General features: G+C 41.0%; 1 protein-coding gene across 1 annotated transcript in view; it reads left to right on the top strand.

Moving 5' to 3' along the window:
* Positions 1-297: 297 nt before the first annotated feature.
* The window catches only part of PLXNA1 (plexin A1), a 408,858-nt gene continuing 391,768 nt past the window's right edge, over positions 298-17,387 (top strand). Inside the window, exon 1 of the mRNA XM_081315906.1 lies at positions 298-366. The gene's annotated coding sequence lies outside the window, so the exon portion shown is untranslated. The remainder of the gene's footprint in view (positions 367-17,387) is intronic.

Below are 17,387 nucleotides of genomic sequence, written 5' to 3' on the forward strand. Positions count from 1 at the left end.
GGCTGGCTCGGTGCGGGAAGAGTTGACAATGAGACGTGTGGAGCGTTTGCAATTAAAAAGTGCCCAGAGAGGAAACCGGCAGCCTTTGGAATGGACAAAAAGGGCGTGTGTAGCATAGGAGTTCGCGGCGGCGAGAGGGGAGGACGCGAAATGGAAAAACCTGGAATGGAACCGCGTGGGGTTGTCACAGCTAAACGCGGCGCGGAGGGAGAGCAGCGCGGTCGTTGCGGGGATAGAGAAGGCTCGCTTTTCCTTCAAGAGCTGCAAACGTTGTAGTGTTTGTCGGCTGTGTGTCGCTCGGGCTGAACGCGTGTGGGTTCGGCGAGAACTCCTCCCTGGTACACCGAGCCTCGGAAGAGAGGAAAGGTAGGCAGGAGCTCGCCGAAGGTGTGTGTCTCTCTGTGTGTGTGTTTGTGTGTCTGTATGGAAACTGCAGCAGAGCCGGAGCTAGGACAAGAGGTAGCGAGGTGCGTGCGTGGCTGTGGGGATGCAGCGTGGCACTCCGGTTGCCCCCCACCGTTCGCTCTTTTCTGCATTTGCCGTGCGCTTGTAAATTATTTTTCGGGGATCGCTGCGCCTGCCTGCGGCTTGCTCTGCTGGGAAGTTGCAGGGCGGGAGGGGTGTGTGTTTGTGTGTGTGTGTGTGTGTGTGTGTGAAAGGGAAAGGAGGAGGTTCTGCAAGCCGGATGGCGCCCTGCTCTTAGCCGGAGGCTTTTAAAGAGGGAAGCTGGCTTTGGGAAGACGCGGTCTTGGTAGACTGACCAGAGCGAGCGGAGGGGGCGGGGGTGAGGTCTGGAGTCGCTTCGCAATGCGAAAGTGACTCAACTCCCCCCCAGTCGCCTTTCTCGTCTGCAGAACGGATCCGCCGAAGATTGTCGTGTCATTTCCACCGGCGATGTCCGTCTCGGAGAGGTGAAAAGTTTAGCTACCGAGATTTCCTTCGGGGGAGGGGGAAGATGCAGGCAAAGACACCCGGCGAAAAATCGTGCAGATCGAAGGCATCCCGAAAGAGCAGCGCCCGCAATTCACTGCAATCTTGAAGACCTCCGTTTGCCCATTTCCCCCCTCCCACCCCCGCATCCAATTTGGGGCCAGTTCTCCATTTCTTGGCTCCAGCTTGCCTCGCCCGTCCCTAGTTCACCCCTTTAGGTCCCTGGAGTTTAGGCACTTCATCGGGGGGGGGGAGAGAGCACGGAAAGCCCTGGATGACCCCCCCCTCCTTACTGGAAGCCCTCTCTTTCCCTCTTTCTCTCCCTCCCTTTTCCACGCTGAAGTTGGAAATAGGGGCTCCCACCAGAATAGGCGGCGTCCCGATGTGGGACGTATCAACGATGTCCCACTTACTGTTCTCCCCGCGGGGAAACTCTTCCCCCGTTGCCCTCCCGGAGGAAGCTGCTTTTAGCTTTCTGTTGGTCAGCTTCCTTAACAACCGGCAGGAGCCATACTCTCCAGCCAAAAGCAGCCCGGTGGCCTTCGCTGTGCCTCCCATGGCAACTGGGTGGGGGCTGCGTTGATGGTTACTGCACCAAGGAGTTTGCTGAGGGCAGTAGTCCTCCCCTTTAGCTGAGGTCTGGTCCCAATTAGTTAGATACACAAATGTGTACACACACACACACACACACACATCATGCACAGATTTGTGCCACAAGAATGCAGCAGGATTCTGGAGCCTTTGCATAATGCCTGGAAAATACACACCTATAGACACAGCACCATCTAAGAGGTTGCCCATTCATGAGTTCTTGCTGATTATGGTGCAGTTGGTGTGCTGCCTGCCACCCCAAAGTAAGTCTTCTTGCACAGATGAGAAATTCCAGCTCTATTCAGTGAATGAGTGCAACTGTGTGTGTAGGCGTGTAGGTGTTATTCATAATGCATATGTATAAGCCTTCACAATAAAGAACGGGAGATTGTAACTACCCTGAACCTCTATGGGAAGGCAGAGCTGTACCCAAAGAGCATTTGATTTTTTTTAAAAAAAGCCTATTAATATCCCGTGTAGTAAAATTAGCGCTTGCTTACATTATTTTAAGACTAGCTTTCCTAGGGTCATTGATTGTGTCCCTGGGTATGCATGTGCGTGAAAGTGCATGTGAATCTAGCATCCATGTTTATGGCAAACTTGTGAGTCTCTAGCACATTTGGAGAGGTTTTGAATATTCAGATGTAAGCTGAATCCAAGTAATTAAGATTTTTTGAAAAATCCTTCCTCCTCCCATGCTTGTATACACTAGTTATCCCCTTTTATCCACTTAATGTTTTGATAATCTTGGCAGTGTGTTTATAAATATTGATTTAGCCTGTAGTTTTGTGCATACAGTTTTGAGAATCAGTCCCATTGGACTCAGAGCTTGTTTTAGAGCAGACATATTTGGGACTGGACTCACCGGCTCTGACAGTAGCAATTTAAGATAGGATAAAAACAGAATTTATATGTGATTAAATAAATAAATAGAGAATAAATCTAATTAAGAATAAGGGAGCAGTGCAAAACTGAATTTCTTTTCTTCTTGTGCCTGTAGTTTGCAGGGTAGCACCATCAGTGTTAAAAAAAAACCCTTTTAGGGATGTTTGGGGAAGAAAAGTTTAGATTTAAGAAGCACTTTTCCTTCAATTTGAGATTAAAATCTGTAAGATCTTTTTAGGAAACAGCTGATTATTGCCTCTTTAGTTGAATAGAAATTATGCTTCTGGCTTTACAAAAGAAGGGGAGGGGAAGAAAGATGAGTATGGGATGAGCAAAAGCCATTGACTGCCCTAAAGAGTATTTGTTCAAAAATACCTATCTCTCAGTATAACGTCTGATTGCTTCCTGAACAATCTCAAGGTCTTTTGTATGTAGTCAGAGGGGAAAAAACCCGAATGACTCAGTATCTCTTTTTTGAGATACTGGTGACCAAATTGTAAAGTGAGGAAGTAAAAAAAATAAAATAATAGCAGACCAAATAAACCAAAAAAACCCCAACCCACTTGCATGCTGTGGCAGAGATAATTAAAGCAGGCTATAAAGAAAAGAGGCATTTATTTTACTTAAATTTTTGGGTTCAGACTTTGTTTGCATAGTTCAACTTGCTTTATATTAGTAAATTACAGTGCTAGCAGCGCTGAGACAATGTCAAGTCTGTGTGGGTGGAAAAGAAGTTTGGATCCAAAATATGTGATCGCATAGCAGAGACATTGCTGGAGGAATGCTAGATTGGCAATTCGTTGCCTCCCATTCTGGATCTTTGTTTTTGTTTTCTTGATGCCATTCTTTAAGTTGTCTATTTAGGAAAATAGAGGTGTGCTGTGTGTGTGTGATAGATTTCATAACATAGTAGCCAAAGTGTGGCCCTTCTCTTTCACAGTTGGATTTCTGGATATTTTATGTGTGGTGGGGTAGTAAGGATTTTAGGGATGCTAGACAAAATACAAATTTTACACTCTTCCATGTCCCAGTGGATTCTTATTTCTTCTTTGTTTGTATACTTGTATGCACCGTTGTCTTCAATGTTTGGTATCTTAATTTGAGGAGTTCTGAATGTTCCATTAAAATGGTAATTGCAGGATTTCCAGGTATTTAGAGTAAGATATATAGTTGTTATTTAGGCCATATTTATGCCATAATTTTAGTTTTGGATTTTTCCAAGGAATAGTAATATTTGGAAGGACATTTGCCTAAGACATTGGAGAGCCATTGTTAGTCAACTAGCAGACTTTCCCAATCTGTGCCATAGATTTTTTGTAGCTTGTTTGCTGCGGTGAACTGAATTCTTATGGTGCGTAAGCCATGGTGAATGGTTGGTTATATTTTGTGAACCTAGACAGTTCTAGTTTATTTAATCGAATATAGTTAAGCAAACTATGGCTAAATATAGTTAATGAAGCAGATCAGTATAAAGCAAGTTTGTGTTTGCAAAAAACTGGATACAAAGGTTTTTTTTTTCTTCAGGATTCTTCCACAGTAGATTTTAGCACTGCTTAATAAAGACAAGTTACCTTGTAAGACATCATCTAATCTTCCTTGCTATATTATCATCTGTGCTCTTGCTACACTGAATATGATGTTGGGTTCATATTGTCAGGCACTTTAAATTTTAAGATTTTGGCTGATGAGAACTGAGGTTTTCCCCTAATTGATAAACAAGTTCCATTGATTTTATTTTCTTGAAAAGAAGTATAGTATACAATTGTTATCTTGCCGATTAGAGTGCTTAATTTCTTCTTATATCTCAGGTTTTGAAATGTTTCTGAAAGCTTTGCTATTAAATCACGATATATCACCATTCAGGTACTTGAGAGTTACCAATCACAGTGTGAATACCTTGCCAAGTTATCAGCAAACAGAGGTCTAGATTCTTGCCATTGCTACAAATGTTTGACTGTAAGTCCGTATGTATGTCCATGAAGAGGAAAATACCAATATATATGTGCATTTTGCCAGAGTGGAGATATATGTAAATTCAGTGTTGAATTCTTGATGTTCTTTGAGTTTGCTCCTCTTCCTATTAATTCTTCCATAGGAGGCAAGATAACATCATCTGATGATGTTACCTGGCCCATTGTTTCTGAACCACGGCAACTTTTAAGATGTGTGAACTTCTACTTCCCAAATTCCCATCCCAGCATACTGACCCAGCCAGTTAATAGAATGTCAGGAAGAGAAGCAAACTCAGAGAACATCAAGAACCCAACATAGGCATTTTTTTTCTCCCTGTGTGCTTTAAGCATGCAACTGCTTCCAGACCTTTGGTCAGAAATTGCCATTTGAACAATTGTATGTTTACCCTGTTTTCTTTTGTTCCTTTTTTAAAGCATACTTATTCTGAATTTTTGCTACCTTTGTAACATGACTATGTTGCCCTTGAATGAATGAGGGCATAAGCTTTCCTGGTGCTTTAAGATGGATAGGCGCAATTCATAGCCAAACAAACCATCAGATGCCGGTTACAGAGGACCAAGAAATGGGACTTTTATTTTCTGCCATTTTTCCATAGATCTTAATAGTTTGGCTTCTGTCTGCTGAAAATCTTTTTTGTAGTTGACACTTTTGCTGGTCCTAAAAAACAGTGAGGCCTGGTTGCTTTGTCTTCCCCACCTGTGCCGTTTATTGTCTTTGCGTGGGAAAAGAGTCTGGATTGCATTTCTGCAGTTGGAAAATCAAACCTTGCTTTTAAAATCAGGGCTCCGGTTTTTGTCTCATTAAAAGCAGAAATGGAATGGGTTGAGGAGAAGCAGAGGATGGGGAGAAAAAACAAAAACCTCTGAAGGAATGCAGCTAAGCACTTGGTTGCTGCCTAGTGGTTAACCAGGCAAAAGGGCTACCTATTCCTTTCTTCACTTCCATTGTTGCCAACAGGACAACCAGTTCTTGTTTCTTCAAACAGAAAATTTAGAGCAAGAAAGAAAATGGTTAGCAGAAATCTTACAAGAACTGAACGTGTCTAGAGGAAACGGAGTTTTCAAATTAAAGATGAATGCTGGTATTGCTTTATGTTTTTTTTTACTGCTCGTCAGGCCCAGGTTTTGATTTCTGTCTGAACGGAAGCTTTTCACTTGAGGAAACCCACAGTTTTCTGCATTGTATAGGCTCCCTGGAGTCTGAGTGAGTCCTCTTGCACAATACAGTTGTGGGTATCACATACAGCTCAATTTATTTTGAACAACATCACTATCCTTAACAGTCTCCTTTGTAGTAAAACACTGTGCCCACAGCGGTCCAGCATCATTAATTACTTGGTGAAATGCTTATACCAACCTGGCAGCTGTGAAGTTTAACTGCCCCAAAGTATATGTACAGTTATCCTTGCAGCACATCTGAAAGAGTAACATCAGGTTGCTTTATATCTCTTTAAAATTGTAAAGCAAAGCATAACACTGTATCTTGCTTGATTGTCTAGGGCAGGCATGTCAAACTGCCGGGCCACGGGCCGGATGCATCATACTGAAACCACGCCTACCCCATTGCTGGCATACGTTGCATGATGTCACGTGACGTCGCGAGTTTGACATGCCTGGTCTAGGGCCACGTAAAACATGCACAGCGCAGGAACACAGGTTTTCTTACACTTCTGTGTTTTGGAGCACACTGACATTTCCTTCAAGGGAACTGAGTCGGGCCTGGCGCTGGGCACAGGGATGAGCACTTTGCAGCTAGTAGGACATGGTGGCAAGTTATTGACGGAGTGAGCTTTGTGACCATGACACTGTTCCTGGGCATTCCCTAAAGCCAAGTGACTGATCTCGTAAACAATGCCAGTTTGGAATGAGAATTCCGTGTCCAGTTTGAACAGTGCATGCAATTAAAAAGGCACCATTAATTAAATGTTCTGGCCAGCCCTGGAAGGAAAATTTCGACATAATTCTATATGTTATCCTGGTAGTAAAGCATGAGCAAAGAGACTTGGCTGGATTAGCACAAGAGATCAGCAGCAAGCAAAAGTGGATCAAGGTGTGCCCAATTCCAGGCCATCCAGTTGCATATTTGACTTCAGTTGAACTGCTTTTGCTGGTCTGCAGTTAATTTGATTTCACATTTGCTAGCTTATCTCTACCAGCATGCTTCACCAAGAGTTTCACATCACTCAAACTTGTTATTTTTCAGGGGCAAACTAAATTCCTTTCCCTAGAATACTGCCATGTGTTTATTCTGTAGTACTAGCAGTTTATCAGATGATTAGTCTTATGACCGTATCAAAGAAAATAAAATACAGGACCTCTATGCTCTTTCCATCATTGCTCTCCTTCCCTCCCTCCCTCCCTCCCTCCCTCCCTCCCTCAGATTCATATTCTGGCTCCATCCTCCCATTTTCCTGCATAACTCCTGTGAGGTAGTCTGGGGTTGAGAGTAAATCCCTGGTCCAATCTGAGGATGGAATAGAATCTGTGTTTCCATGATCATCATACATATATCATACTTGGTCCACAAAAATGAAGCTGGGGAGTCTTTTTGCAATTGGAGACTGCATTGATATTTTTGTAATTTGGAGCGCTGTGCTGGGTGAGATAGTTACACTACTATGTAATGTATGTGTGGTAAGACTCAGATTTACTTTGTTTCATTTGGGGGTGTTTTAAAATATTCACTTTGGTGTGTAAATCCAGTTAGATGCCTTATAGATCTGATAGCTTTCTTCCTGGTGAAATAATTGATGGGAGTTTTTCCTTCCCTGTTTAGAGGTTTGTCACTGAACGTAGCCATCTTGTTTCTGGGACTCTGGGAGTCACCAAAAGAGAACTGTGTTGCCCAGATGAACGAACAGTGTACAGAGTATGAAATGTATCTCTCAGCTATATATACCTGAACACTTAAAATGGTTATTCTCACATCCTGTTTGCCGCGTAGAAAAACAATGCCCTATTCGTCAGTACGGCTGCTTCTTTAAATGGAGAACTGTTTGAAGGCAATGAAATTAGGAAGTCTGGTGCCTTCAACATATTTTTGTCCTCAGATCCCATTTCCTTTCCTGGCTACTGATTCTGTTGACTGGCCATATTGTGATGATAGTCCAAAGAATTTGGATGTTGTTATTAAACCCAAATATACAAAGGTCTTCATTTACTCCAATTGGTGACATAGTATTAGTGCTAGAAATACATGGAATTAGTTTTGCTGAATTTATTTACTTATTTTTATGCAGTCTATTATTTTTATAAATAAGTGAAGGTGGCAAGCATACCTAATACTCCTTCCTCCTGTTTTTTTCCACAACAACAACCCTGTTGACATTAGTTGGGCTGAGAGTGTGTGACTGGCCTAAAAAGACTATGGAGCGATATATAAGTTGAAGTGCTATTGCTATGTATTTTTTGTATAAAATCTATATTCTGTTTGTCACCGTGAAGGCATATTCTCCTTTTACTGGGATTCCCTTCATGTTTTTTTAACATGGCATGTCCAATATATGAGCCTACTGGAGAAGCCTTTAGCAAATTTGTGAGGCATTCTGTTGATTACTCAGTATTGAGTACACCAGATAGCAAATCTCAGAATGAAGTCATGGAATGACAGTGAAGTAGTATATGTAATCTAGGTTGCAACTCAGTTTCCATGATTAAGTATGGACTTGGATCTTAGTGTCCCCACAATCTCAGTTGCTAACCCGTGCTGCCTTCAGGATTTTGTTTTCCTTTCGAGCTTTGCAGTATATACTTTGAATGAATGGAATGCAGTTCTTTCATTGCCACTATTTAGCTTGTCTGAAAAGAAAGGTAATAGGTTACTAAACTGAATTAAGTGAACTTTCATATAAATCTAGGAGCAGACAATGGTTGTTGTCAATTGTGTTAATGGGTGTGGGAAAGATATCAAAGAGGCTATTTATTTTAGATTAATATCTTTCTAGATGGTATTTTTTCCCCCTCTGGCCTGTCTCTGACACCCAAGGCCACCCCTCTGGTGGTATTTTTTGCAGCTTGTAAAATAATAACAGGCTGCGGTATGTGCAGACATGCACAACTTATTGGGCTATGGTTTGTTGAGTAGTTTGAACAAGACCTTTTGGGGATTGGATACTGAAGTGGCAAATGCTGTAAAAGGAAGGTTATTTAGAAAATCAAGTCCATCTGAAGCATGTATAAATCCATTTTCATAAAGGATATCTTTTGACCCACTAAGAGGAGTCAGGCCAGTTTTACTGTATGAAGAGCAGCTGTTCAACATTTTTAGGACCAGCCAACCAGATGAACAGCAGCTAAAAGAACTGAAGCCTGTGACTTTACATTGTTGTGAACAGAGAATAACATAGTAAAACCAACTATAACAATTATGGCAAAAGATAGCAAAGATAGTACCAAAAGTGATAGGCACCTTGGGTGCAATCCCAAAATATCTGGAGTACCACTTGAATACCATCGACAGTGACAAAAATCACCACCAGTCAATTGCAAAAGGCAACTTTACTTGGAATAGCTTGTCTGTGTCAATATGTTTAACACTATCAAACAACATCTGCCTATCCCAAGTCTTTTGGAAGAACTTGATAGGTGGATAAAAATGCCAAATCCAGTCTAAAGAGCTGGCTAATTGTGCGAAGAACCATAATACAACTCTCAGTTATATTTATCTGCTTTTTCTTGTGCCACTTTTACTTTTGGTGACGTTTCTGTTCTAGGCTGATCCTTGCTGAAGTTTCCTTTATGTCATCTACTATTTCCCATACCCTTTAAAGTGTAGGCAATTAATAGTCTTCTAGATATTACAGAAAATTTAACCAAATGTTACAAGTACCTTGTACATTTAATGTTTTGTTCCCTAATTAACAGCTTCAGAAGAAAGAACTCCTGTCCAGCTTCTTCTTTGTTCCTGCCTAAGAAAATACTTCCATTCGCTTCTCATTGCAAAAAAAATAGCTACACTTTAGAGGTTAAACCTCAGTCCAAATTAAAAGGAAAGGGTTTGATGTTTCTCCCTGTACACTTCTCAGGAATGAAGCTCAGCAAACTCAGAATATTATATAATTATTAAAACTCTGTAAGGTCAAGTCCATAGCTTGGAATGTTTTACAGCTGCAAAACTATATAGCTATCCATATATTAACTGAATTATAATCCTAGAATCTCTCTTCATTGAGAACCAGTATGGTATTTAAAACCTTGGAAAAAACCTAATTCACCCTTTCTCTTTCAGACCTTACCTCAAAGATAAGGATAAAATGAATGGAGCCCTCATGTAAGCTGCCCTGAGCTTTTGGAGAAATGAGAATATCCATTGCGTAAATAACTTGACCAGGCTGGGTGGGAACAGCTGAGAGCTGCAGTTACCAACAGCTGGATGGCCACTGGTTCACCACTGGTGCTTTACAAATTTGTTTTTCAGAAGCTTTGTGAAAGCAGCACTAAATGGAATGGAAAGGCAGAGAAGTTGGCTGCCATAGTTTATTGTTGCAGAACAGACACTTGCCATTCATAATGCCCAATCTGGAGCCATGGTTGGGTTGAGGTGGTAATGTTCTGTGGGCAGTCTGGAGTGACTTACATTGTTGTCATGGATAATGATACCCTTACTGCTTTCTGTACCATTGCAGACCCAGTAGGCAATCAGGAATCTCAATAGTTCTTCCCAGTCAGCTGAGTGACTGCCACTCTCCTTGCATTAATAGACCAGATGTGGCTGGAAAGTAAAGGTCCTTGACCACCAAAAGTTCAGTATTAGATTTCTTGACTGCTGAGCTGTCTGCTGCTGAACTATTAGTCCAAAGACTGCAAAACTATCACCCTCCAAAGATAGCACACCTCACCCTGTGTCCTTATCCTCTTCTACATTCAGAACATTTGTGTCCTGCACTTTTGTTCTTCTCAGGTCATCTACAGTGGAATAGACTATGCACATTTTTCTTGGACATTAATGAACTTATGAACTTTCAAGGTGCTGGTGATGACCTATAAAGCCCTAAATGGCTTGGGTCCGGGATATCTGAGGGAACACCTGCTGCCGGCATCAAGCTCCCTTCGTCCTGTGCGCTCCCACAGGGAGGGTCTTCTCAGGGTGCCGGCGGTAAAAGATTGCCGGCGGACAATACCCAGGGGGAGGGCCTTCTCTGTGGGTGGGCTGGCCCTTTGGAACCAGCTGCCTGTAGAACTTAGGACTTCCCCTGACCTTCGCTCATTCTGCTAGGACCTGAAGACCTGACTCTTCGAGCTTTCTGGCCTGGACTGAGAGTATTAACCGGGGTTTTAATTGTATTTTTATTGTAATTGGGGTTTTTAGTTCAAGGTTAGTGTAATCATTTTAATTGCTTTTAATTTTTGTAATTTGTTGTATTGTTTTTAAAAGACCTTGTGAACCGCCCTGAGTCCTACGGGAGAAGGGCGCTATATAAGTCTAATAAAATCAAAAATAAAAAAAATGTTTAGTTGAGTTTGCTTCTGAATAAATGTTCATTGGGTTCCTGCCATAAATTCCCTATTATGAATTTATGACCTCACAGTTTCCTCACCCTTTGCTTCGGTATTCAGAACTTTTGTGCTCTGCACGTTTTATGATCTCAGGCCATCTTCAATGGAGTAGATTCAGATAGTCCTTGACTTACAACCATTCATTTAATGACCAAAAAAATTGAAAAAAAAAGTTTATACTGATCCTTGCACATCATTAGTGCAACCAGAATGCATTTATGACAGCTGCAGTGTCCTGAGGGTGGGGGTGGGGGGAGTCATATGATTGCCTTTTGCAACCTTCCCAGCCAGCTTCTGACAAGCAAAGTCAATGGGGGAAACCAAATAACAGCACGATTCAAAAAACAACTGCAGTGATTCAGTTAATACTGGGGCAAAAAAAAAGGTTTTAAAACTGGGAATGACTCACTTAACAACCATGGAAATTTTGGTCCCAACTGTGGTCGTAAGTCAAGGACTATCTGTATTCACCCCCCCTTTTTTTGCTGACCTGTTTGCTTGAGAAGTTGAAGAGATGAGCAGAAGGGAGATTTATAGCAGATATCCAGGTTAGATATTTTCTGTTCTGTCTTGGTAATTAATCTGCTCAAACTTCACTAAGACAGCACCCTACAAATAGTATGGACTACATTTTTCTTTATCCCTAGCTAACCCTTTGAGGCTGGTTGAGGGGTGATACAATCCTATATACCTGGGTGACAGTAGGTGAGGAAAGTCTGCATCTTCTCCCCAGATTGTTGGGGGCAATTAAGCTGACTTTGTAATAATGCCGCTTGGGGGGTGTATGAAAGCCCTAATAAGCAGGCATATACATAGAATGAAGGCTACTGCTAAGCTTGTAAGCCACCCTGAGTCTTCGGAGAAGGGCGGGATATAAATGGAATTAAAATAAAAATAAATAAATAAAAATAAAATCTCTTCCAGTGATGATGAAACAGAACTGGAGTCCTTCTCCATGCCCTTGGGCTTAAGCAGGGAATTGGATGTCCATTTGGTGAACAGTGTGCTGTGAAGAGCAACGGACCTGCAAATGCTAGGCCTGGTTGTCTTCCTGTCCCTCAAGACGATATTTTAAAAGAGTCTGAAATTAAAGAAGATACTTTAAAAGGTTGAAAATGAAGCAGAAGTAGAACTGAAAATGGTGCCGCAGAGCCAATGCCAGCAGCCTCTTCCTGTCTTGTCTTCTTCCAGAGGAAATCCCTGGAGGACTTTTCAGTCCCAAATTGCCCTTTTCTATCCCGTACACATCCAGTGAGCTGGCCAAGTTAGCAGTGAGGCCGAGAAAAAGCAGTGACCCAATTGGGGCACACAAACTTCACTTTGCTACCCGCCAAAGCTTGGGAACTTTTAATCTGGCCAGTGACCTTCCCAAAGCTTGGGAACGGGCCAGTGGCTGTTCTTTCTTCTTGGTTCGCTTTTATTTTCCTGACTCCTTGATGCCAATATTGGGGTTATTGATGCCCGATTAACTGTGCACGTTGCAACTGCAAAAGCTCTAATTTTCTTTTATAGCAGAAAGGAGGGCAGATAAATGAGGAGCCTTTTGTCTACTTATTATAACAATCCTCCTGGCTTATTCTCCTTTCCTTTTTTGTCGTCCATTTTTTTTATTTTTTTTTAAAAAAAAATTACAGACAGCCTCCCCAGCAGGTTTTGCACTATTATCATTATTTTTCAGGAATTCTTGGTCAGAAAAATCGACTGTCTCTTTTCTTTTGACTGCCTACCATTTTAATGCAGAAAATGCAGTGGTGATGATTGCATTAAAATGTATATAATTATACCACGAGGGGAAAAAAAATAAAGCCTTGTTAATTGCATGGGTGTTTTCAAGTGATAAGTATTTGAGTGATTCATGTATTCTTCAGAGTTAGCTAAAGCAGTGCTGTTGTCTGTCCATGGTGGAAGAGATGTGTTTTCATATCATTTGGAGACTTTGGACAAAACATAGAATTTGAGATAGCTTTTGTAACTCTTAGGCTCACTGTACCTTACGGGGCTCTTGGGAAATTGATCCCACAAGAGGTTGAACATTCAAGTGACAAAGCACATCTGTACTCAAGAAGGAGCCATTGCATTTTTCAATTCAGTTCTGTGTGTATTTATTCAGAAATGAATCCTGTGACATTCAGAAGAAGTTATTGTCAGGGAATAGTGCACAAGATTGCGACTTGCGTTGATTAAATCTGTTGCTATTAAACGTATAATGTAAAAATGTTAGATTTATAATACAAAGGGAAAGAGAGAGAGATAGCTTCCTCTAAAACTCCTTCCAGGGATAATGGTACATTTTTCATTTCTTTTACACTTCGCTCCCTATTATATTTTCATTTCTAGAAGAAAAAGACACAGATACAAGATTTCTCCTTTCACTAAGATCTTCAAAGCACTGCTAGAAGCTCTTTCGTGATGTTGCTTCTGTAAAATTACAAAACTGGGATTGTTGACATATTTTTAAGCAAAAAAGCAAAAGATCAACATTTTTGTAAGACCAATCAAACTGAAGGTCTATGGAGATTCTCAATCGAACTTGAAGAAGCTTCTTGGATGAGAAGCGAAACCTCTTCAAGGAAAAACAAAGTCCATTTGCCTTTTGAATAAGCATCATTGGAACAATCAAATTGAAGGGGAGAAGAGAGTTGGTGAAACAGTTTATCAAGCCTACTATAGTCCTTCCCTCAGTAGCCTGAACTGATAGGGTAAACAATTCCTATTCTACTATATTTTTTCCATTTTTTTAATATTTGCAACTTTTCTGGAACCATGTGAATATTCAAGAATATTTGACTCATTTTTCTGTCACGTGACATACTGGTTAGAAGGGATTTAAATTTACATTGAAACATAAAAGATCTTTGGGAGAACTAAGGAAAGTGGTTGTTGTTGCTGCTTCTAGAAAAATTGTGGCAAGTCTTCAAAATGTCCTATAGTTTATTAGCAAAAGGGTGGAGTGTTCAGATCTGTCTCAGGAAGGGGATTTTGACTTGGTGTGGGCACACTTGTTTTACCAGCTGGCAGTTTCACCAAAGAAATATACAACTCCGTACAGAAATTGAGTTCAGGAGGTGTTAAGAAGCTGGAAACAGGTTGGTGACATGTGGTTGCACTGTTGCTGCCTCCTTAATGCTTGCTTGACTCAAAAGATATTATTTTCTGAGCCTGTGCATTTACTGTGCAAGCTCTGGAAAAGATGGCAAAGTAAGTGTACCCATACTAGATCCAGAGCACGTTTGCCTCTTCAGACCCAAACATTCTTTGCTTCTATGTTTAATCAAAAGTTACACCCAAGCACACAAAACACTCAAAACAAATTACAACAGGCTCTGGAGCATCTCCCTTTCATTGTCTTGGCTTGCCCGTTGGTTTAGAAACCTAATTGCTTATTACCTCAAGTCATTCCAACCTAAGCATCTAAGCCATATACTGTATAAGTTAGGTTATATTTCTGAGCTGGCAGTCTTAACACTCTAATGAAAAGCAGGCAAGCATATTGCCGAATAGTCAGGAAAGGATTTAACGTCATTGTGGGCCTCTACCTTATCCTCGTTTTCAGGTTTCCATCCATGCCTGCTTCTGGTCAAGTGATAAGGGTTCTGCCATTCTTCTGTGAAGAAGATTTGAAGTATTTCCTATGAGCTCCCTTCAGAGAACAGGACAACTATTTCCTCACTTGGTCTTTCATGAAAAAGAAAAAGATGGAAGGAAAACATCTGACATTTCCTTGAAAGGGGTAGGACCATTGCACAGTGAGAAGAGTCTCTCTAGAAAGTTAAGGGTAACAGTGATGTGCACATATTAAAGGAGTTTAGGTTAAGTTGCAGGAAAATGTATTTAGCCGGAAAAAGAAGTGAGGGTTGCATCATTTAATTGATGGAATTATTTTTCATCAATTGTATTGATGGTAATTTGAGATGCCAATTACAGAGGATTAGATAAATTAATAGAGGACAGTTCTCTTTCCAACCTACTAGTCATGGTGGCTGTAGATTACTTCCACAATCAGGTTGATTACTAATTGAGTAGGAGAGCGATGGAAAAAAAGGGGTATTGCTGCTTGTGAGCTTGTGAGACATCTGGAGAGTTGCTGTTGTAAACCGGGTGTTCTTCTCCTACAGGCAATGGTTGGGTGTGCCCATCACTGACTAATGCTTTTCTTAGCCAGGATTTTTTGAATAAATCACAATTAGCTGGGCTCATACCCAACTCGCTAGGCCAAGACTAATAAGTTGTTATGGATAAAATGTGTGAACCAGTCCCTTTTACATGTGAATGGAGTGTGAACTGACAATCGCATACAAATATATGCCTCCTTTTTCTGCCTTTTCAGGCATTTTTGTGTCACACTGAATTTCATGACATCTTGTGAGTTGGTTTTGGGTGGAAGCATATAGGTGGCCTGGGACCATTTCCCCTGGCATTCCTGTGGAAGTCATAATGCAGGGACTTTGTAGTGGGATCCCTGGCACTTTTATGGTTACTAGTCTGTTATTATTAGATTCTCCTGACCTATCCTTGCCTGGATATTTTTTTAAAAGCCTATTGCAAAACAGTCTTTTCTTTGCTTTGTTGCTTTTGGAAAATTTTCAGGCATTTCTTTTTCCCCTCCACCCTTCTTTTCTGTGGTTCAGCGAGACTCCACAAGCTATCTCCACAAGCAGTTATCTCACTGCTTCCAGCTTTCCCAGGCTTGCTCCTGCTTAGGCAATTAGAAACTGTTGGTAAATTGCGGATCGGAGCTTTGAAGTGAAGTGAATCTATGCTTTCGCTTCTGCCTTCACGGCAGGTAGAAGCATTTTATGCTGTGGCAAAACCAAAGCACGACTTTATGCCAAAATGGAACTGAGCATCTGTGCAAGAAGTGCTATGAAGAGAAGCCAAACAAAACCATAAGACTTTTATAAGGCCCAGGTAACAACTGAGGAGAGGAAACTTCTCTAAAACTGAATCATCGTTATTGAAAATATCGATGAAGTCAACCATATTGTTTTACATAGAAATTGTTTGAAAATATTTCACTAATCTGGACTTAAATTCCTATCATTCCTGCCTGAAATATTGGCAAACTGTTATGTGAGCCAAATTCTTTTGAGAAGACCTCAGTTTTGGGAATGCTGCTCTGAGAACTACATGTCGTGGTGAGAGTGTGCAACTCGTGGTTTAAAAAGAGTAACGGAGGGTAATGAATGTCTAACGCTCCTGTTATCAGGGCTTCTGTACATACCTCAAGCTCTTGCCTATTCCATAGGTGAGCAGGTAGATGACAGGAAGCTTAAGTTCCCACACACATTTGTACTTTGGTTGAAATCATAAATTCTCCAGTTTGCAAAATGTGTTGCAAGACTTGGAAACTGGTGAACATGTTCTGTTTTAAGGTCCAAAATGGTTCGTGACATGGAGAACAGTGGATTAACTTGCTTTTTATCTACCCACTTTCCACAACTATTTTTGTAAGTATATTGAACGCCAAGCGGCAGTTGGCAATATGTTGTGTTTACAATGTTTGTCTGAAAGGAGGATGACCCTAAATTTAAAAATATTGCAAGAAGAGAAAAAATGTAAACAAAAGTTTGGTGCAATATCTACCTTCTGCTGTATTTTTGTGCAAGTATGCATACATGTATATTTATATCAACTAACAGAAGCCACATTCCCCCAAAAAAAAAAAAAGGAAAGAGAAAAGGTTGAGAGGAAATTGAAAGGTGATGAGGCTAAGGAAGAGGTATCTGGAAAGGGAAGGAAAGAACAGAAGTCCTTCTTGACTTCAGGGTTTACCTTCACCAGGATAACAAGTCTTAGTCTTCAGCCCAATCTTTAAAGACACCAAGTCTTCGCAGCAGTGATGTTGGCAGTCATTTGTTCCTACTGTCCATTTCTTTTTTCCAATCTCTGTTTGAAATCTTAACAACACTCCAATTCCCAGATAATCATTTGTGAATCTTCCTGTCTGTGACTGGTATTCATTTGTGGAAACTTTACATTGATTAAAAAACCCATACATAATTTTAAAATTAAAAGATGGACCCAAGCAAGATCTTATCTGGTTCCTTGTCCTTGATAATTATATAAACCAAAGGGTTAGCTGTGAAAATGAGATTCCCATAAGACAGCAGGCTGGGGATGGAAGTATTATTTGTCAGGCCAATGTATTGTACTTTCATGTTTGCCTATCCTACATTGGTGAGATAGTGAAACATGTTGGGACAGAAGTGGGTGATTCGTGCCACATCAGCTGTTCCTGTGATACCCTCCCAACTTTCTTCCCTGGTGGCCATTCTGCAGCTTTGGGGAACTAAGGCTTGGCAGCAACTGGAGGACCACAACCAGTAGATGTTGCTAAACATTGGGTAGAACATATAGAGTGAACATACATTCTTGAGCTACATGATATTGCTCTGCAAGTTCTTGGATTTTTGAAGCCAACATGATGTTATGGTTAGAATAATTGAGACTGGAAGAACAAAATTCTGATTCTTCACTCTGAATCTTAGTAGTTGACTCTACTATTAGAACTAT

This window comes from Vipera berus, assembly GCF_964194415.1.
Source record: "Vipera berus genome assembly, chromosome: 2".
Taxonomy (NCBI): domain Eukaryota; kingdom Metazoa; phylum Chordata; class Lepidosauria; order Squamata; family Viperidae; genus Vipera; species Vipera berus.